This window comes from Aquarana catesbeiana, linkage group LG06, assembly GCF_042186555.1.
Source record: "Aquarana catesbeiana isolate 2022-GZ linkage group LG06, ASM4218655v1, whole genome shotgun sequence".
Lineage (NCBI taxonomy): Eukaryota > Metazoa > Chordata > Amphibia > Anura > Ranidae > Aquarana > Aquarana catesbeiana.
The window spans coordinates 126,140,984-126,164,176 of record NC_133329.1 but is presented as its reverse complement, the minus strand read 5'-3'; the positions used below and the strand labels follow the sequence as shown (position 1 = coordinate 126,164,176).

Below are 23,193 nucleotides of genomic sequence, written 5' to 3'. Positions count from 1 at the left end.
ACTTTCCCGCAACTTGTGTCAAAATATAAAATATTCCATGGACTCAACATGCCTCTCAGCAAATAGCTTGGGGTGTCTACTTTCCAAAATGGGGTCATTTGGGGGCGTTTTGTGCCATCTGGGCATTTTATTGGCCTTCAAAACTGTGATAGGTAGTGAGGAATGAAATCAAAAATTTATGCCCTTAGAAATTCTGAAGGCGGTGATTGGTTTTCGGGGCCCCGTACGCGGCTAGGTTCCCAAAAAGTCCCACACATGTGGTATCCCCATACTCAGGAGAAGCAGCTGAATGTATTTTGGGGTGCAATTCCACATAGGCCCATGGCCTGTGTGAGCAATATATCATTTAGTGACAACTTTTTGTAAATATTTTTTTTTTGTCATTATTCAATCACTTGGGACAAGAAAAATAAATATTCAATGGGTTCAACATGCCTCTCAGCAATTTCCTTGGGGTGTCTACTTTCCAAAATGGGGTCATTTGGGGGGGGTTTGTACTCCCCTGCCATTTTAGCACCTCAAGAAATGACATAGGCAGTCATAAACTAAAAGCTGTGTAAATTCCAGAAAATGTACCCTAGTTTGTAGACGCTATAACTTTTGTGCAAACCAATAAATATACTCTTATTGACATTTTTTTTACCAAAGACATGTGGCCGAATAAATTTTGGCCTAAATGTATGACTAAAATTGAGTTTATTGGATTTTTTTTATAACAAAAAGTAGAAAATATCATTTTTTTTTCAAAATTTTCGGTCTTTTTCCGTTTATAGCGCAAAAAATAAAAACGGCAGAGGTGATCAAATGCCATCAAAAGAAAGCTCTATTTGTGGGAAGAAAAGGACGCAAATTTCGTTTGGGTACAGCATTGCATGACCGCGCAATTAAAAGTTAAAGCGACGCAGTGCCAAATTGGAAAAAGACCTCTGGTCCTTAGGCAGCATAATGGTCCGGGGCTCAAGTGGTTAAGTTTTAACCGAGCCAGTTCCTCTGCTACTCCTGTCTCCAGGAATCCTAAAAATGAACCATTATTACTAGAATCAATATGATTCCCCAACGTATTATTGTTAGTACAATTTATTTCTTAGAAGACTGAACAGAAGTAATTGTTTAAATGATTTGCTGCTTCCAGGTCTCCCTCAGCATAATCATAACATCATTTTAGTGATCCAATTGTATTTATTCCTTCCTTCGCTGAACCTAAAAAGATTTTGTCTCATTTCTTAAAATGGAGTTCCGCCTGGGAAAAAAAATAAAAGTCAGCAGCTGCAAATACTGTAGCTGCTGACTTTTTTAATATATGGACACTTACTTGTCCAGGGAGCCCAAGATGTCGGCCCCCGAAGCGATCTTCAGATCGACTCACGGTTGCTGCCACTGCCATTCCTGGTAAGAGAGCCAGGAAGTGAAGACTTTCCGGTTCATTCCTGGTCCTTACTGCGCATGCGCGAGTCACGCTGTGCATTCTAAATGGTCCCTTCTGTCTTCTGGGACCTGTGTACCTCCCAGAAGACAGCGGGGGGGAAGGACAAGGGGCCAGACATGACGTAATTCGCCGCAGAAAGTGCGGCGATCTATGCCCGGAAGTGGGAGCAAATACCTGGTTTTGACAGGTATCTGTGAACTATATTGTTTTTTAATTCTATTTACTCTTACTACTTTGCCTGACATACAATCTAGTTGCCTCTAGGATGGTAGACTTTAACAGTGCCCACTGATTACTGACTCCTGTCGTTTTGCTCCAACCTTTCAATTAATTTTTCAGAAATTCCCATTTTAGCAAAATCAGTCCTTTTGAAATGTAAAACTTTTTCAGTTCTTGTTTTAATATCAAACCAAAGACATTGGTAATCACTAGAACCCACATTTTCTCCCACCTCAACATCTAACAATCGATCCCCATTTGTCAGCACTATGTAAAGAATACGATCACCTTGGATTGGGATTTTTATTAACTGTTTCAGAGAAACCCCATTCATTGCCCTTATTACATCTCTGCTCCCTGATTGTAATAGCAGTTTGAAAATTTCAGTTAATGTCAAGCATTTTGAAGTCACCCATAATCAAAACCTCCCATTTCATTGCCACTTGAGTTATCTCGTCATTCACCAAGTTATCATAATCTTCCGTCTGTCCTGGGGGCCTGTACGCTACACCAATTCTAAGGGAAGATCCCTCTCTAGTTGGAAGGCAAACCCAGAGGGTTTGGAGTATTTAATTCGTTTTTTGAATTATTGTTAGCGTTATGCTATTTTTCACATATGACAACACCACCTCTCCTCTTCCCTACTCTGCATCCCTGTATAGTGTGTACCCTGGTATAGTTATTTCCCAGCCACTTGAATCATTGAACCATGTCTCTGTAATTGCAACAAGGTCCAAGTTGTACCTAAGCATAAGAGCTGCAAATCTTAGTGCACATGACATAAGAAGCATTGCTATCTACTGCTTTATTTTTAGCACCAGAAACTTTAACTGAAGTGACTACCCCATCAGCCCAGTCTTTAGCAGCACATACCCTCACATTTTTTGAAACCTGCTGGGGACAGAAATGCTCCTCACCAATTACATCTCTGCACCCATTTTCTCAGTTTAAATGCATGTCCAAAAAATTACAAAATTCCATGCTAAGGAGCTCAGTGCCTTTGTGTCAGGGATGCAAACCATCTGTCTTTTACAGCTCAATATCAGACCACCTGCTAGCATCATGACTAACATAACCAAAACCTTCAGCTTTGCACCAATCCTTTAACCAAACATTGAACTCTGCTATATGAAGTACTTTCTCTTGTTGTCCATTATGGACAGGTAAGACCTCTGAAAATGTACACCCTAATGCCCCGTACACACGGTCGGACATTGATCAGACATTGATCGGACATTCCGACAACAAAATCCTAGGATTTTTTCCGATGGATGTTGGCTCAAACTTGTCTTGCATACACACAGTCACACAAAGTTGTAGGAAAATCCGATCATTCTGAACGCAGTGACGTAAAACACGTACGTCGAGACTATAAACGGGGCAGTAGCCAATAGCTTTCATCTCTTTATTTATTCTGAGCATGCGTGGCACTTTGTGCGTCGGATTTGTGTACACACGATCGTAAATTCTGACAACGGATTTTGTTGTCGGAAAATTTTATAGCCTGCTCTCAAACTTTGTGTGTCGGAAAATCCGATGGAAAATGTGTGATGGAGCCTACACACGGTCAAAATTTCTGACAACAAGGTCCTATCACACATTTTCTGGCGGAAAATCCGACCGTGTGTACGGGGCATAACTGTTGAAGATCCTGGCCCAAATTCTGAAAATCCTTCTGTACAGAACACACATCATTCTGGGACAAATCATGTGTGCCAATGTGCACAACAACATTGGCATTGCACTATTTACTAGCTTTCTTGACAATTTTTAAAATGTGCCTTTTATCTCTCTTTAAATTAATGAAAGAACAGTCCTAACACCAATTGGAGGACAGTCTAAACCTTCACAGCTGGGGACCATGAGGTATTTTTCTGTACAGTCTTAAAGTCTCGCAGCTGGGGACCATGTGAAGGGTTTCTTTGGCACCTGGTTACCCTGTACAATTGCACAGCTGTAGGTAACCAGTGCAACTTCAGGAACACTGCACAGTACAGGAAAGTACACAAACCTCACAGTCCAGAATCCTGCTGAGGACAGAGGAATGGCCAGTATCTGAGACACTATGAGGTCTATCTCAGGGAGAGCTACCTCTGGCACTCCAAATGTAGAACAGCAGGCAGTCACTTGGATCTTGACCTGAGATTTATTCTTATATTTTTTTTTTCCACACAAAATTATATTGCCAGGAAAGAGAATTGCATGTTACAGTGTAAGTGGTTTCTGACCTAATATTTATGATAAGATTTTATCCAACTTCCTATAAATAAAATAAAAAAACCTTCAGTTCTCCAAAGATGTTCATGAACATAGACTACATTATAGAATGTAGTGCCCAGAAATACATATTAAAGAACCCCAAGACTTAAGAAGCACATAAAGGCAATATCCTAAGAATAAGTAGAAATCAGTGGGTAAATAAACCAGCTATAAATTAAAGCAGAGTCCCCCCATTAAAGCAGGTACCTGGTTCCCCCCCCCCCCGTCCTTCCCCCCGCAGCCTTCTGGGAAACTTCACAGGTCCCAGAAGACTGCGGTCCATTCACAAAGTGCAGCACACTTTGTGCATGCGCAGTAGGAAACTGCCTGTGAAGCAAAAAGGCTTCACTGATGGTTTCCCTTGGTCAGAATGGCGGCACCAGCACCCGATAGCAGATTGAAGAATCGGCTCCAGTGAGGATAACGATGGATGCCTGGACAGGTAAGTGCCCTAAAAGTCAGCAGCTACAGTATTTATAAGAGTATTTATAAGTTTATTTTAAGTTTTAAGTTTTATTTTTTATTTTTAAGTTTTATAAAGGACAATGTTCCTGCTGCTGAACACACAGAAACAAGCACCGGCAGAACAGTGTGAACATCATTAAACTTAGGAAGTGGCATATTTTAGCTATGAAACGCATGTTTTGAATACATTTTATGTCTGAATAAAAAACAGTGACTTTGACTCATTCCTAAACATCAACACACCCTAACATGGATGCCTCTGCAATTGAAACAGACTCCTTTATAAACCAGCCGATAACCCCTCTCATGTCTCCCATGTGAACCTAGGCCCCAGTTCCCAAAAGTATTGAGTGGGACCTCCCCTTTGTCCTGCATAGAGACAAAGATATTATTCACACGCATACTTGAAAGATTGTGTCTGCCATACAACTTGGTCATTTGCAACCTCACCAAATGTAAATTGTTTCCTTTTTTGCCTACTCTCACCTTACTTACTTCCTACTAATACCATCCATGTACTACATTAAAAGGACTCTCCCGCCTCTCCTTTTGTTTTTCAGATTTTTTGGGGGGAGCTGGTCTGTCTGTGTGAGTGGAAAATGCCCTTGCACCAATAAGAGTAAACAATGCCTTATCATTGGTATTAGTGGGAGGAATAGCTCCCCATAATTGGTGTCAGCAGGATGAATGGTGTCCCATCCTTGGTATTAGTTGGAGGAATAGTGTTACACCATTGGTGTCAGTGGGAGGAAATATGCCCCCTCCTTGGTGTCATTGGGAGTAATGCCTCAAGGGCCGGATATAGGCAGGCAAAGGTTCGCAGTTTGGAAATCACTGACTTAAACCAAAGCCAGTCAATGCAACTTGCAAGTGTATCTAAATTCAAAACTTGTTCTGAACTTAGTTCTGGCCATCAGAAAAGTGAATTGTTTCCTATTTTACAAACATAGCCCTCAATGTTGTTAAATACAAAGTCCTACATAGCTGTCTATGTGTTTAATGTAGTTTATAAAATCTGCTCCTAAGGTGGTATTCTAAACTAATCATACACAATTTGCCTGTTAGATTCAGAAATTAGGTACTGCTGTGTTTGACACAGGACTGTAAAAATAAGTCTGGTATTCAAAGCGCAACTAGGGGATGGAATAAAATCCCTTGCAGTGGGGCCCTTCTGCACAGCAAAGATTAAATGCTTGTTAACTCTAGGGGTAGAGGTAGAGGAAGCAATTCTATTACTTACATTACCCCGTGTTTCCTCCAATCTGGGCAGTGGGTAATGTGACAGTGGTCATCTCAAAACCCACCACTGCCAACTTCATTCTGCACACAGATTTTCCAGCTCCTGGAACAACAATCTACATGCCAGCAGACTGAGGGTGATCATCACTGGAGGTTGGCTAACTCTGGGGTTAACCTTTTGCACACATAATAGCTGCCACTATGTGTTGTATTAGAAACATGCACCGCTTACAGTATCTTCTGTAACAATTCTGACCTTAACAAACTCCTGTGATACGCACTGTCATGCTAGACAGGATTAGTAAAGAGATTAAAATATAGTAGTGCTCTTGGTGCAGAGCTGCACGCAAAATATTTACAGAAAAGGATATTACAAAAATAGATAATAACAACAGTAAACTAAATGGGAATTCAAATAAAAAGGACCTTAACAAGGTTTTGCCTAGTCTGTGATTCCAATAGAGTCCAGTTCCTTGAGCGTAAGTCCAGTCCAACAGAGTCACTGGCCCTCAGAAGGACTCTCAGTGTGTATCATTTCAATGGAAAATGAAGAGCTTCAGACTGCAGCAGCTTTTGTGAATCCCCCAGAGGGTGTGTACAGGGATGACACAGCCAACCAAAAGGTCCGGGGGGGTGGGAGGTAGGAGTGCCAAAGCGTTAATGGTATTTTCAGTAAACCCTCCCTTCATACATTCATATTTTCATATGAGCACACATTGCAGTCTGATAACCAACATATTCTTGCACAGGATAAAATTACCATTTTATGGAGAATAAACTTGATATTGATTTGATGTTGATTCTCCTTAAGATATGGAGTGTGTCTAATCTGCCTGCACCTTGTAACATAGTGTTCACTTTCATTTTACAATGATTGTAATTTTTGTTGTTATTACCATATTTTGATTATGAGGTTTTTTTTGGCAGTTCAACCTTAGCTTAGAAAAAGCAGACTCAGAATGTGTATTGTGGAATACATGCATTTTACAACCCCCTATTACCAGGCATGAAGTAAGAGACATTTCACTAATTGATTTTACAGCATCCAATTTTTTAGGACTGGCTCATTGACAGCTGCGTAGACTCTGACTAAGCTGGATTTATGGTCCTGCTGGAAGGTACATTTATTCAGTTTGACTGTGTTAATTATAGGCTGTGGCAATGTATTCTATTCCCTAATCTACTTTATGTCTATAGCTGTATTCTGGTGAGGGTAAAGAAGAAAAGTCTATAAAAATTGTCGTCCCTGACTGGGGCAAAAACTATAGCTTTAAATCGAAATCATTTATTACAGAATTGAGAATTTCACAGAAAAGAGGATGACACAGTGTACAATCCAACTTTTTCCTTCTCTCCACTCAGTATGAGGTCATCGGACTTCATTATCATCATAGATGGTTCCTTGGTACCATCATGTACCAAAGCAGGGCTATTAGTTCTGCATTGTGTGTGAAGGAGGTATGTGACAGTGGGTAAGAGTGCCTTAGAGAGGAGGCTGGAGGGGGGGTCACACAGATTGAGGCAGACTGCCGGAGTGAGACATAATTATTACACCTTATTCCTCTACCCCTAGTCAATAACGAGTATTTACCATGTAGTGTGTGTGATGGGGAGGAGGTTGCCATTGATAGTTTTTTTTTCTTGTGCCTGGATTTGGGCTTTAAGGAGTCAGTGGTAGAGTTTAGGTTGAGGTTAGCGCTAGGGTTAAGATTATGACGGTTTATTTATCTATATGTTTAAATGTTTTCACCTAGGATTCACACTTTTTTTCAATAGAATTCAGGTAGAAAAAAATGTGTGAATCTTTGTGATGGTGCTAACCAATAAGAATCCATCTGGTTCATGGTGGAAACAGAGAAGAGAGAGAAGAGCAGGGTTATCAAATAATACTGTGAACCAACCAGGCTCTACTGTTTTGCACAACGCTGTGTATATAACAAAAGAACACACATATAGGAGGAGAGGGCAAAAAATGATCTCATTAATCTCAAAAATGATCTCATTAATGTACTTATGTTTCTTAATTGTCCAGTCACCAAGCTGGAGGAGGAAAGGGCACTGAGTAAACTTGTAATTTAAGGCCTGTAGTAGAATGCCCATTTACTCACCATGCTCAGAATCAAACGCAGGTCCCTCTTTTCCCCACAACTCCCTGGGTTCATGGATACAATCAAGAAAGATAAGTTTCTCTGCTTCCCATTCTCAGCAGCTCAGACAGGTCACACGTGATGAGGCTGAGGTAGCTGGGCAATTAATCTGCAGCCAGGTGGGAAGCCCTCCACTGTCAAAACTGGAATCTGAGCAGCAAAGCAAGAGCCTAATAGCAAACAGCTTCTTAGTAAGACCCAGCTACTGTGGAAAACACCTCCCCAATTGAGACCAGACAATTCATCCATGGGCCTTCAGCTGTTCACCTGTGTTACTAGATGTAGCGAGTGTCTGCAGCTATGAGGAATTTCTTCACTGACTGCATGTACACAGACTTTCCAGCCTGAAAGAGGGAGAGAGCTGCCTGTCAATGGGCTTTTTACTGTTCCTCCCCTGTGTTCCTATTGGCAAGAGGAAGAAAGCCAATTAAAGAAGCAGTTACAGGGACCAATCAATGGGGCTTTAATAAGCAGCAGCTGAAAAGGAGTCTGGTAAATGAAGTCCCAGCACAAAGCTGCTCACTGACATTTAAAGGGAAAGAACTGCAAATCCCAGCTTGCACAGCAGAAAGAGAGGAGAATGATGGGAGAGACTATAAAATAATCTACAGACTAGGCCCAAGGCCTCTTGTTTCCTGGATCCCATTGTGGGAGCACCCTTCTGTTGCTGTGTGAGGGGCACACAGCCTGCAGCTCTAGCCCAGAGGGTCAGAACGCCGCCTGCTTCTAAAAGGACTCTGCACTGATCGCTCTATGGAGGACTGCTGAATGCGTACATGATTGATGAGGGGGCTTTGCCCAGGAATCCTATTGCCTTCCATAAACACCACACTTGAACACTGTGCACAGACCTGTTATCCGGATCACATAGAGGAGTGCTATATCACAGCACTAGCTATTTTACATCGCTCCTCATCACCGTTACATTGAGGGACCCTTGTCCATAGAGCTCCAATGTGCTGATGAAGAAAATATAGCAAGGCCTTGCTTTTAGAAAATTATTGGGTCATTCTTAAAGGGGACACGCTACTGATACCTATAGTGTATTATTTCCAATAGACCTTGAGGTATTATAGGCTGGCCTGGGGTTCCCCCTTAGTAATATTACAACTATCAGCTTGCTTAAAGATTTGTTAATTACTGTTTAACACTGTACTCACTGGTGTTACTTTTGTTGTTGCTAATTGCCATTTATTGCTTTAATAGAAATTGTTTCAACCAAGTCTTGGCTACTTATACAGGACTTGGCTGACTAATATCACTTTAAATCTCTTCTCTTGTCCAAGTAAACTTGAGAGAGCTGAACTGTGTCTGTGTGTTATTACTGTGTTATAACATTAATCACATTGTTAGGTGTGCCAGGGGGGCTGGGAGGTTGAAAGGCAGAGTAACGGACTGAAAGAACAAAAGCAGCTCCTTTGGGAGTACCGCTACATAGGGCTACCCTGGAATTCACTGTGGAGAATACTGTCTACGAGTGTACCACTACCCCCGCAGGAGTTGCTGAAGTTAGGGTTCCTGACTGCTGCACAGCCAGTCACACAGCATTTCCTTCATTCACTCAAAGCAGAAAACAGTACTTGGCTTGTTTTTTTGCTGTTTTATTAGGGGATGATAACTTTGATGGGGTAGGGGATTATGGGATGCCCAACTTGAAATACGTCCAAACAACAGGCAGGGGCAGATCCAGAGTCTAGTCTCGGGAGGGGCACTGCCAGAAAATACTTTTTTGGGGGCAATTTATCTGGGAAATGGCTGGTGTTGGTGCTTCAATCATCACAGCACCATGGTTGATATGGTGTCAGGATGATTGAAGCACATTATTTATATTATTGCATTGTTATATAAAATGAAACAGTTCAACTCACCATAATGCAGAATCAGTGGGAGCCCTGATGGTGTCACTTGCCTCTGTCGCCTGCCACCAGATGCAGCTTGTCACTTGCCACGTCGCCTGTCACCAGATGTGGATTGTCACTTGCCACGTCACCTGTTACCAGATGCATATTGTCACTTGCTACATCACCTGCCACGCTTTGTAGATTGTCACTTGCCATGTCACCTGCCACACGTTGCGGATTGTCACTTGCCACGTCGCCTGTCACCAGCTGCAGATTGTCACTTGCCACTTCGCCTGTCACCAGATGCAGATTGTCAGTTGCCACGTCACCTGCCACATGTTGCGAATTGTCACTTGCCACGTCACCTGCCACACGTTGCGGATTGTCACATGCCACGTCACCTGCCACACGTTGCGGATTGTCACTTGCCATGTCACCTGCCACACATTGCGGATTGTCACCTGCCACATCACCTGCCACACATTGGGGATTGTCACTTGCCATGTCACCTGCCACACGTTGCAGATTGTCACTTGCCACACGTTGCTGAAATTGTCTCTTGTTGTGTCACTTTCCTGCTAAGGTGGTCTCTTGCTGTGTCCCAGAGTCAGGCAGCAGATTACCAGTCAGGCAGCAGAGAGATGAAGAGATGATGTCATCTCTCTGCTTCCCGCGGCTGCCTGCACAGTGAGGGTGGAACTGCACTGCAGGGATGCAGGGCGGGCGCCAGGTGGTGAGAGGTGATGTAATCTCTCTGCTCCCCCACCTGCCGGCTCCCTGATTGGCCAGCCATCCGCTCACCCACCGAGCTGCCCAGCTGCACGCCCGCTCTCTCTCCCGCCTGCTGAGCCTCCTGCCCGCTCATCAACCGAGCCGGCCGACAGCCCGGGCTGCCTGCTCTCTCACCTGCGGAGCTGCCTGCTCTCTCACCTGTGGAGTCGCCCACTCTCTCACCCATGGTGCAGCCCGCCCACCCACTCACTCATTCATCCGCATTCTCAGGGGGGGAATTGCCCCGTTGCCCCCCCTGGATCCACCCCTGACCACAGGACAAGGGACAACCTCTTTTTCCTTCCCCTGACCTGCTGGTCACTCCTGGGGGAACTAACAGTCACTTTGTTAATTCAGCAGCAGCCCATTACAGGCTTGGGACTTCCCGTCCTTTTGTGGATAATTAAGCACATTGTGGAGTAAACAACATCTCTCTCTTGACCATCTGCTTCCTTGTAGACACTGAGCCCAGTTCTATTGCTGCAGAAAATGCTAGCTCGTCTGGCTGCCACCAGCCGCACCTGGCTGTTTCTCTTCCCAGTCCTCCTGACTGACTCTGCTCCAGTCCTCCCTATTTACAGTCTTGCTTACTCTCTCCTGCTGCCTATCCAGCTTGATCCCCTCCAACTGCCTCCTGTGGTGGAATCCTTCCAGGCCAGCCTCCCGAGCTCTAACCCGTGGCAACCCCTTGCCCCTGGTAAGGGGTCCCTCAAGGGCCACCAATAGCCTCTCCTCATGACTGCTTCTCCATCTTCCACCCAATTCCCTCTGCTGGGATGGCCCATGTCGATTAATAAGCTTCTCAATCCCCTGCCAGGCCCACTCCTGGGCGCAAAAAATATTCACGGCAGCCCTTCCTAGCTTCCACCCACTAGTTCCAGAACATTCTCCAATATTTTAGAAACAGGGGAAGGCGCCAGAAAGCTGCCAGGATGAGTTATCCAGGCCTGGGCTCTAGTAACCCTAATCCAGATTTAAAGCAGACCTTGATTCATTTTTTCAACTTTGCCTCTATTAAATCTTCTGCACTTTTTGTTTAAACTTAGGATAGTAAAACATTTTTTGTAATGGGAAGGACACATATGTGAGAGATATAGGGCTGCACACCCCAACTAAAATTTAAATGGGAAAGTTCCCCCAAGGGGTTTTTTTAGCAGCAAAATGTCGTAGTCAATTAATATGTAAAAAAGTTTTTATCAACAAAATCAATTTGAATGATACAAAAGAAGAACGTATGAGAATTAAGTGGTGTGCAAATCTGCCAACGTCCTGGAAAAATGTTTAAGGGAAATTGTTTGCAACAAAGTGCATGGAAGGGACGCCACTTTGTACTTTATAGGGCAGGAAAGGAGTATGGAGAGTAGATATATATAAAAGGCACAGAAATGCCAACTTTAGTGGTGTACAAAAAAAAATAGAATTTTTTTTAAAAAGCAAAATACCGGTAGCGGCCTCAGTTCACTGGCCGTTACCGGGATGTCAGCAAAACATCTAGATGCTCAGCTCAAGTAGCATTAGTTTGATCGCTGTTGGGAGGACTGGGCGTCCCTTGTAAATGCGCTTTTGTGGACCAGTACATGGACACATGGACATTCTCTTGCCATGTGTGGACCCTTGCAGCCAGCACGTGTTTCCTTGTTTGTCTTTATCTTCCCTTAATGAGTCTGATTATACACAAAAATAATCTTACCCAACTGTGTAAACTCCCCAGAAGAAGGAATATATACGTTCGATTGCGGTTTTTCCGAAACATGACGGGATGTACACTATAGCTACCAACCCTAAACCGAACCCAATTTGAATTGGGCGGTCCATTGGGATTGCTAACTCTGGATGATATCAATTGTATGTTCAAAACATTTTATATTAACTCATTCATATATTGTCTTTAAAAGTAAACTGTATTTTGCTTTTCAAAAAAATTTCTATTTCTATTTTTTGTACACCAATAAAGTTGACATTTCTGTGCCTTTTATATATATTTACTCTCCATACTCCTTTCTTGCCCTATAAAGTCCAAAGGGGCGTCCCTTCCATGCACTTTGTTGCAAACAATTTCCCTTAATCACATGATACACATTAAAAAAAGAGCTCTGATCCTGAGGGAAAATACATGTACCGGAGTACAGCAATGCAAACATATTTATATAGGTACATAGCATTACATTAAAGTTGTTGCTATGTCATGAAAACCCTGATGCGTTTCGACCTATTCAGTCACGGTCTTCTTCTGGGAGATAGTTTGCTCTAAAATAGATGCATTTAGTATTTAAACTTTCAACAAAACACATTTTTCTATATCATGCATGAAATTACAAGTGTATAACAAAGCTATATTTACCGCTGAATACTGAGATGAATTGCCTCATAACCAGTGATCTAAAATCCGTTGGAGGATCCGGTGACCTTAATGGTCATCTCAGCTCCCTCGGAAGGGGGAAATCAGCCCAGAAAGGCTTGCAAGAAGCCACGCTTTATGCCACCCCAAGGGGAAAGGAAAAAGGATGGCACCAGCAAGTGATCTCCCAACTGTTAATAACATATTAAGGGAGAATCAAATTAGTGTGATGAATAAAAGTAAAATGCATGTTTAGTGTGTTTTCTATGTCTTTTTATCCACAAAAGTAAGCCTAGGCTTATGACATCATGCACAGCTCTCTCTCTAACTCTTGTGAGAGATTGGCAGGAAGGGAGGGGGGATGAGTCATAAGAGGGCCAATTAGAGCTGCAGGGCTGCAGAGCTGGAGTCTGTGTAAATCCAGGAAGTGGACAGCAGCTTCAGCTACCCACAGTTAAAATGGCTGCAGCCAGACTCCGTGGAGGGAGATTTCGGCAGCATATTTGGCAAGTACAGAATCACAGTATATATAAAATAATAAGTAAAGTGGTTGGAGGAAAGCTTCAGAGTAGCAAAGATGTTGTTATTACAAATGATGTGAGCAGACTGCAGTTCCTCTTTAATGACTAACCCAGAGCTAGCTATGTTTTTCCTACTCTGAGTCTGGTCACTAGTAGCACACACTAGAGGGTACTATACGAGCATAATCATAGATAGCATTTCTATGAACTATTTTGCTGAAGTAATGAGTCTCAACTTGAATCTCTGTTATAGAGTCTTAAAGATACTATGCTATGCAGCTTTCATTATTCTGCCATGTATGCATGTTTTTTTTGCCATCCTGACCAGTTTTACATTATTGCTTCTAACTTTGCACTTGTTTACTAAACTGCAAGTTACAGTTACTCTCTGTGACTCTCTGCGAATATCCATTGTTTTAAAGGTCTATGAATACAACTACTTCATTTTTGGATGGATACTGGTGGGCTGAAGTGACCACTGTATTATTATGGATTATTATGTTTCCCTAGCAAAAACTTAATTTTAGATCTGTCTTTTTTCACCATAATGTCAAGCAAGATAGAATCACACCCTACTGAATTCTTTGTACTGTAAAATAAATGAAGGGCACTTTGTGAAACACAAATTGTCAGTGGCAGTAATTTAAGCCATATTATAGAACTATAATTGCTATTGCAATTTATTTATACAGTATTAGGTCTTTGAGATTACACAACAAACCAACTCCAATGAAGGGAGAGTGTTTGAAAACCTGAAAATGTTGGATTTCTTTTTATTGAATATTTAATAAAATATTGCTTTTGACTCTCTGCCCATTGGTGTGGCATTCTTTCTGCTTCTTGTATAGATGAACTTTTTTCAAGATCTCTCTCCCTTTGGGGGGTGTCCTGATATATGTGAGCAGTCTAAACTAAACAAGTTAAGCTGTACATAGATGGACCAAAATTTGGCCGGTTCAGTAGGAACTGAATTTGCGATCCATGTGTAGCCACTGTCACCCGACAGATGTCAGTCTAACCATTGACTTCTGCCGAACAGTCAGCTGCTGAAGCCAAGCGACTGCTGGCTGAACGAAAAAAAAAAAATGATCCTTTTCTAGCCAGCATTACTTTGAGTATACCCGTTCCAAATTTCAGTATGTGTGTACCGCTATCTAACAACTGGGTCCTGTTGAATGGTCCTGCTGGAAAATCAGCATTAGATCAGCTACTGCAGCCAATGGCTGCGGCATTTATCAGTGTATCCTGACGGGCAGGGGAGCCCCTGCTATGAGAATACAATAGTGTAGTAGTGCAACAGGAGGGATCCCTGCATCTACCTCGCTTGTGTGGATGGTGGGATCTCTGTTTTTTTTTTTCGTTTAACCAGCTGGTTGAACAAAAGAAAAACTATGGGTGTATATCTTGCTTAAGTGTGATCATTGAGATGGTCCCTGATACCACCTGACACCAATAATAGAAGATCTAGTGCCTCTGTTTGTGTTTTAAAGTGGTTGTAAACCTCAGACAATTTGAACAAAGCATATCCCTCTATAGTGTGTACTTGTCTCAATTAAGAGCATACCTCCCAACTTTTTGAGATGGGAAATAGGGACACCTATCGGCAAGAGTATGCAGGCATAGGACACACCCCTTACCATGCCCCCTTAAAGGAGAATTGTACAAAAAAACAAGATTAGTTAACCTCACGAGTGCTTTTTTTATCACTACTATTCTTTTATATTGGCTTTTGGAATTTACAATTTAGAAATCAGATGAAAGGTTTAGCACTGGGAAACACTTTTTGACAGATAAAAAGTGCATTTTATATACATCTATAGAGAGCAGACAAATGGACAAATGAGGAGGAATGAGGGACAGAGGGACATTGCCCCAAATCAGGCACAGTCCCTCGAAATCAGGGACAGTTGGGAGCTATGTAAGAGCACTAAGTGTCACTTTTGTCTGCTGTTTCATTCTGCTTCAAAAGAAAACTGATGACAGGGGAGGGGCCTCCAGCTGATAGCCTCAGCTCTGTTCCTGTGTGCTGTGTGAAAGGGGGGGGTGTGTCCCTTTCCTCCAATCAGCTCCGGAGCTCTCCTCACTGAGCTTTTCAGAGTCCACAGATCCCGCTCCCCCCTATGTGAATGAGCATATGGTACATAGTATCCTTTATTCAAAAAGCCCCGAAAAAGTCCCCCGAAGTAAATCCTGCATCAATCATGATGAACACTGGCTGCTGGCCCACAACGGGCCAGGGTTGTGAAGAAGAAGCCCTTGTCCTCATCAACATGGGAACGAGGTGCTTTGGAGGGAGGTGGAATCCCCCCTCCAAAGCACCCCCCCATGTTGAGGTCATGTGGCCTGGCCTGCTGGGCTGCATGCTCAGATAAAGGCCTGGTATGGATTGTGGGGCCACCCATTTTTATTTCTTTTAATTAGGCTGGCTCTCTTTTTATTTACATTCTGCTGTCAGCGAGCACTCCTGCTGACAGCAGATGAGTCATAGTTGTTAAGGACGCCGCGAGTGGCGGCTCCTTAATAACCGTTATTGACTATTTCCTGGTTGTTAAGGACGCCCGCAGGTGCCAGCATTAATATACTGCATGTTTTCACTACTAAAATACCGTATCACTTAAAGAAATAGCACATGCAGTATTTTAGTAATGTTGTTTAGTGAATTGCAAAAAAAATGTAAAAGCACTATGCCCTATTTTACCGCAGATTTTAAAGGGGAAAAACAAATTAGTGATTTGAGCCCATTGTATAAATAATAAAACTGCAAAAAATCACAAAGATGTGAAAAAATCCCTTCTAGCTTACTGTGAAGCAAAAATTTAACTATAACAATGCGGCCGCTTTAGCACCCAAAAACTGTTATGCAGAGTATTGAAATTATGCGCTGGAAGCTTCTTGTATGCAGAAGAACACCTTTACTTTCATGGAGAAATACATCACATGCATTTTATCATAGAACAGGAAGAGAACACAAACAAGTGCATATAACACAATAAGGATGGTACTTCCTCTGATTACCTTACCATAGGTAACACCCTATTATACTACAGTGCCACCTTCTGGATAATACATATACACAGTCACAGTATGTAAGCAGATTGCTGTTTTTCTTCCAACACCCCTTCTCAACTGCATGTGCTTTGTCAATCTATATTCAGCTTTTTCTGGAAATAACTATGATGTTCTTTCAACAAAGGCTCATTGAGTGCATCAGCAGTCATCTCCTCTGAAGGGCAGCATTGAATGTCAATAATACCTTGCTCTTAATTGTCCCTCAGTAGGTGATACTTGACATCGATGTGTTTGGTCCTAGGATTGACCCTTTCTGATTGCGTAAGCTTTATACATCCCTGGTTGTCTTTGAAAATGGGATCTGATTTTGACATGTCTATCCCAATGTCCACAAAAAGTTGACAAATCCACATTGCTTCTTGATATGCGTGTGCTGCTGCAATGTACTCTGCTTCAGTTGAAGATAGAGCGACAGTTGCTTGCTTTTGACTAGACCAAGATCGGACTAGTTCTAAGATTTTGGAGCTTTTCTGAGATGGTTGAGAAGATAACTTCCATCTTCTTCTCTCTCTATTTGCATTCCCAGATAGTAGCTAATGTTCTCTAGCTCTTTGATTTCAAAAATTTGTTTCAGCTTCTGAACTATCTGATTGTAATCCCCTTCTTGTTCAAAGCAAGTTATAATGTCATCAATAGGAATGAGCCGAACAACCCCCGATTCGGTTTGCACCAGAACACGAGAACAGATGAAAAACTTGTGCGAACATGCGAACATCATGAAAGTCTATGGGGCACGAACATGAAAAATCAAAAGTGCTAATTTTAAAGGCTTATATGCAAGTTATTGCCATAAAAAGTGTTTGGAGACCCGGGTCCTGCCCCAGGGGACATGTATCAATGCAAAAAAAAAAGTTTTTAAAATGGCCGTTTTTTCAGGAGCAGTGATTTTTAGAATGCTTAAAGTGAAACAATAAAAATTAAATATTCCTTTAAATATCGTGCCTGGGGGGGGGTCCCTTAGTCTGCCTGTAAAGTAACACAATTTTCCCATGTTTATAGCAGTGCTGCAGCATTTTGCTATAGGCTTGGCAGGAAGTGGTTAAAGGTGCCACTCCATGATGCAGTTTCCTTTGCGGCTGTTTTGACTGTTTCTTTTGTGGATAGCTCTAGCCTGCCTATCCTTCCTATCCCAGTCTCCGTCTCTTTGTCTGTGGGTCTGTCTGTATTTAGCACTTGCCCCAATCATCAATGCTAAAAAGAATATCCAGTTTAAACTTCCACAGCTGGTAATTGGCATTGTTCAGCTTTGCAATTGCAAACTTCACATCTGAACCACTTGCCATCTTTCATCTGCTTGCATACAATATTCACAAACTCACTGTACTCACTGTCTTGCAGAATTCCCTTTTTTTCAGTGCCTGGGGCGCTGCTGGGTTTGCTTGTAGTATCCTCTCCAGTGTCTGGATTTGTCTGAATGTGCCTGGGTGCCTAGGACCCATAACCTGCAGAGTATTGAAATTATGTGCTGTAAGCTTCTTGAATGCAGCAGAACACCTTTACTTTCATGGAGAAATACATTACATGCCTTTTATCATAGAACAGGAAGAGAACACAAACAAGTGCATATAACATAATAAGGATGGTACTTCCTCTGATTTCTTTACCATAGATAACACACTAGTATACTACAGTGCCACCTGCTGGATGTAAGCAGATTGCTGTTGTTCCTCCAACAGAAACAACGGTGACCCAGAGTTGTCTGGCTACACTACGAATTGTGCAGACTGCAAGAGCATTTGTCAAATCGTTTTTGGGTGAAATTAATGTATATAATGTTAGGGAACAGCTATGAAAACAATTATTATCATTATTATATGGAGATTAAAGAGAGAGGGGCCCACTAAGGCCCTGTCCACACTAGTGTGATTTCTCCTGTGTCTGCTGTTGCACTGCTATGCACAACAATGGTAATCACATTATTCTCTAGGGTACCTATTCACATGAATATGACATGGTGCTTCTTTTAGTGCAGCATAGTCTGTTTTTGGCCCCATGGATTTCAATGGGAGTACATGAAAAATGTGTGCATTTTTGGTGCATTTTTGGCAAGGTCTCCTACAAAAAAAAGCATGAAGCATGAAAATGCATCAAAAACACATTACAAAAACGCACTAAAAACCACATGAACATGTAACAACGCTAGTGCATACCTAGACATAAATTTTTTTCTTTAACTTAGCATTTTATCAAAAACAAAATACATGTGCCAAGGTAGCACACATGCACAATCCAACCACAATATATAGCAGAAAGTAAATGTCATAATCTGGATAGGTGACGTTTCAGTTTTTTTACCACATTTTGGGAAAAACACAATGGGGCTCAGTGTGAAGCTAGCTGCAATGCCATGCTTTGGCAGTTATTGAAATGAATACAGAACCAGTAACTACTTTACTATGTATTTATAAAGCAGACATCTACAGCACCATGTACTGGAGAACTGAAAGGAACAATTTTGGCAAATGTTTGAAAAGTGAGACTACAAAAATACTGATCAACTGCAGCAAAGCCAGAAACATGGATAACACCTAAAGTGTATTTCCACATTTGCATGCCACATTTGGATAACACCTCTTTTATATTTGTTGTTTTTTTTCCCCATTAACTTAGCATAAATTAAAAAAGATATACAAAATTGTAGTATACCTTTTTTAGATGCTTTATTTTTTACCCTTTAGCAAGGAAAAAATCTTACATAGTTCTTGTTTTTTATGAGGGGGCTCAGCAACGGTGTTTGCCATAATTATATCTGTGCAGGCAGATCTATATTATCAATTGTAACTAGATTTGAACACTGCCTGTCCTAACAAAGGGTTAAAAATGTAGAGGTTCCACGTCTCTCTCCGGAGGGCAGAGCCTAGTGTGGGGTGTCAAGTTAGGACGGGTCTTCCGCTCTGACATATGTTTCGCCGTGATTGGCGTCTTCAGGAAGTGACATCACGCCACTTCCAGCTTGCTTTTAAGTGAATGGGAAGGCTGCTATTGGTGAGGCTCCTCCATAATGGAGGAGAATACAGAACTGTAATGCGAAATCCACCTCTTAGGAACGCCGATCTACACACACTGCCCACACCGCACATAAAGAGCCAACCATAAAACAAATCAATTAAATAACTAATATATGGAAAAAACATATAATCAACGATTAATCACATGATGAATTGATAAAAAAATATAATAATGCATGGGTAACATCTAAAACCAGATATATTCGTATTATCACACTTAAGAATGGAGGAAATACTTAGGATAGCACCATCTAGTGGTGGATATCCATAAGGCCAAAAATATAGAATACATCCATGCCTAAAATAAATTAATGATGGAAATAGGAGTAATCAAATGTAAAAACTGAATAAGATAGAAAAACTGATATAATATATAATACTAAAAAAGATAAAAGGATTAGGTATGTTTAAATGGAAGCCTTGGGGATCCCAGAGGCCTATTCTTAAAGTCTATTACAACCAATTAAAATAGATGGCCTAGTATATTCAGCAATCAATAATCGGTAAAAAAACATTTCAAATCAATATTTATATTTAATCCCATAGGCTGAAGTGAGTGAAGTTTATATATCCATTGTGTCTCCACCTGGAACACTTTTTTGGCCATGTCAGTGCCTCTCCAATGTTGGCGAACTGTATCAATACCCCAGAACCTAAATAGAGAGGGGTCCTTATTGTGCACCAACCTAAAATGGTTGGATACACTATGGTGTTTAAACCCTTTCTTTATATTATCTATATGTTCTCCCACTCTCTTGGCCAAGGTTCTAGTGGTTCTGCCAACATATTGGAAGTTGCACAGACACATAAGCAGGTAGGTAACATATCTTGTGTCACAGGTGATGAACTGTCTGATGTCATATTCACCACCCGTTACCACTGATGGAAAGCTAATAGCTTTCCTGCTTTTGTCCCTAGTGTTTCTGCATGCTTTACATCTCCTACATTTATAGAACCCTATACAATCCACAAAAGTGGGAGGTTTCTTGTATAACCCTGGGGCCCTTCTATAGATAAACTTGGGTTTATTGGGAAGGATCTTTCTAAGGGTATGATCTTTTTGCAATATGGGCCAATGTGTTTTAATTATTATTTCTACCTCTTTATATTGAAGATGAAAGCCTGAAACAAAAGCAAGGTTAAACTGATCCCTTGCTGGGTCCTTAGCTTTAGGTCTCAAAAGGGTAAGGCGATCGATTTGCCTAACTTGTTCCCTCGTAGCTACCAATTGCCTTTTGTTATACCTTTCTCTATGCATCTGCCAATAAGCTTGTTGGTTTGAGCCATAAAATCCTCTTTGCTGCACAGTTCCTTCTAATACTGAGGAATTGGCCCTTCAGGTTCGCTCTCACCCAATTTGGGTGATGGCAACTACTGGTGGAGATGTATCCATTCCGATCGTTTTCCTTAAAGTGGGTCCGAGTTCTATCTAGTTTTAGATGTTACACATGCATTAATATTTTTTATCAATTCATCATGTGATTAATCATTGATTATAAGTTTTTTCCATATATTAGTTATTTAATAGTTTTTTTTATGGTTGGCTCTTTATGTGTGGTGTGGGCAGTGTGTGTAGATTGGCGTTCCTAAGATGTGGATTTCGCATTACAGTAATGTCCTCTCCTCCATTTTGGAGGAGTCTCGCCAATAGCAGCCTTCCCATTCACTTAAAAGCTGGAAGTGGCATGATGTCACTTCCTGAAGACGCCAATCATGGCCAAACATATGTCAGAGCGGAGGATCCAATACTTCCGGGTCCTAACTTGACACCCCACACTAGGCTTTGCCCTCCGGAGAGAGACGTGGAACGCATGCCATCCTCAAGGGATCAGCCGACTTGCACACGCTAATTACACCTAGTGCCAGGCCAGGCACTTTAACATGTGAGTGTAACTGCTACTGCTGCTGCTGTTTTTATTCTACTAATTAAAGTACTACACTATGAGATGGAACACGAAAGACACATAGCGGAGGAGAGCAAAAAAAACCCCCAAGAATTCTTTAAAGTGGAGTTCCACCCACTTTTACAACTCTTCAGCATCCCTCACTAAACTGTGCACTGTAAACAAATTGGATACTTTTTTATTTTTTTTCTCAGCACCTACTGTATATCTGCTGTATTCATTTTTCACTTCCTCCTCCCTGGCCGCGGCCCATCGCATCATTTCCTGTTTGCAATGCCTTCTGGGAAGGGGCGGCAACTTCCTCTGAAACTGCCGTTGCTATGGAAACCTGACCTGAAACCTATTACACTGCTTGTGCTGCACTGAGCATGTGCAAGATCTGCAAGGATGAGATCCAGGAAGAAATACAGTCTGGCTTCAGATGCCCACACTTAAGATGGCCACGGCCTGCTGTAAGTTTATAAAATAACAAACTACTGCTATAAACTAACAAAACAGACTTTAGTTTACAGACTAACTTTACTGGAATACATTAGGCTTGTGTATGATAGGGGTATTTTTATTTAAAAAGTATAATTTCGGCCGGAACACCACTTTAAGTATGTAAAAAATAAAAAAGGAAGAACAGACAATATTGGCCCCATAAAGAATGAGGAAAGACATCTGGTTACAAAGGATGGGGAGATGGTGAAGGTATTGAATTTATTCTTCTCAGTCTTCACGAGGGAATCGGGGGGCTTCAGTAACCAAAACGGCAGTGTTTATCCTCATGTCACATCACAGGAAGCACCTCCATGGTTAACAGAGGACAGAATTAAAATTAGACTTGGGAAACTTAACATTAATAAATCACCGGGACCAGATGGCTTGCACCCGAGGGTACTTAGGGAACTCAGTCAAGTCATTGCCAGACCATTGTTCCTAATTTTTACTGACAGTCTACTGACTGGAATGGTACCAGCTGATTGGAGAAAAGCTAATGTAGCACCAATATTTAAAAAGGGCCCAAAATACATCCCTGGGAATTACAGACCAGTTAGGCTAACATCAATAGTATGCAAGCTCTTGGAGGGGATGATAAGGGACTATATACAAGATTTTAGTAATGAGAACGGTATCATTAGCAGTAATCAGCATGGATTCATGAAGAATCGTTCTTGCCAAACCAATCTATTAACTATCTAATTATCTATTAGAATTATTATTCTATGAGGAGGTGAGCTACCATCTAGATAAAGGAAGGCCCGTAGATGTGGTGTATCTGGTGTTTGCAAAAGCATTTGACACAGTTCCCCATAAACGTTTACTGTACAAAATAAGGTCTGTTGGCATGGACTATAGGGTGAGTACATGGATTGAAAACGGGCTACAAGGGCGAGTTCAGAGGGTGGTGATAAACGGGGAATACTCGGAATGGTCAAGGGTGGGTAGTGGGGTCCCCCAGGGTTCTGTGCTGGGGCCAATTCTATTTAATTTGTTCATAAATGACCTGGAGGATAGGGTAAACAGTCCAATCTCCATATTTGCGGACTACACTAAGCTAAGCAGGGCAATAACTTCTCTGCAGTATGTGGAAACCTTGCAAAAAGATATGAACAAATTAATGGGGTGGGCAACTACATGGCAAATGAGGTTTAATGTAGAAAAATGTAAAATATTGCATTTGGGTGGCAAAAATCTGAATGCAATCTATACACTGGGGGGAGAACCTCTGGGGAAATCTAGGATGGAAAAGGACCTGGGGGTCCTAGTAGATGATGATAGGCTCAGCAATGGCATGCAATGCCAAAAGCAAACAGAATATTGGCATGCATTAAAAAGGGGATTAAGTCCTGAGATAAAACAATAATTCTCCCGCTCTACAAGACTCTGGTCTGGCCAGACCTAGAGTTATGCTGTCCAGTTCTGGGCACCAGTTCTCAGGAGGATGTATGGAAGCGATGTATAATGGAGCGAGTACAAAGAAGCGCAACAAAGCTAATAAAG

General features: G+C 41.8%; 1 protein-coding gene across 5 annotated transcripts in view; it reads right to left on the bottom strand.

Annotated features, from left to right (window-relative positions):
- The window catches only part of LOC141148911 (interleukin-9 receptor-like), a 136,758-nt gene that overhangs the window by 108,750 nt on the left and 4,815 nt on the right, over positions 1-23,193 (bottom strand). For 2 of the 5 annotated variants that reach the window (XM_073636776.1, XM_073636774.1), the window contains exon 1: positions 6,035-6,152. The exons of the other annotated variants lie outside the window; for them this stretch is intronic. The gene's annotated coding sequence lies outside the window, so the exon portion shown is untranslated. Of the gene's footprint in view, positions 1-6,034; positions 6,153-23,193 lie in introns of those variants that run through there. 5 annotated transcript variants of the gene reach the window in all.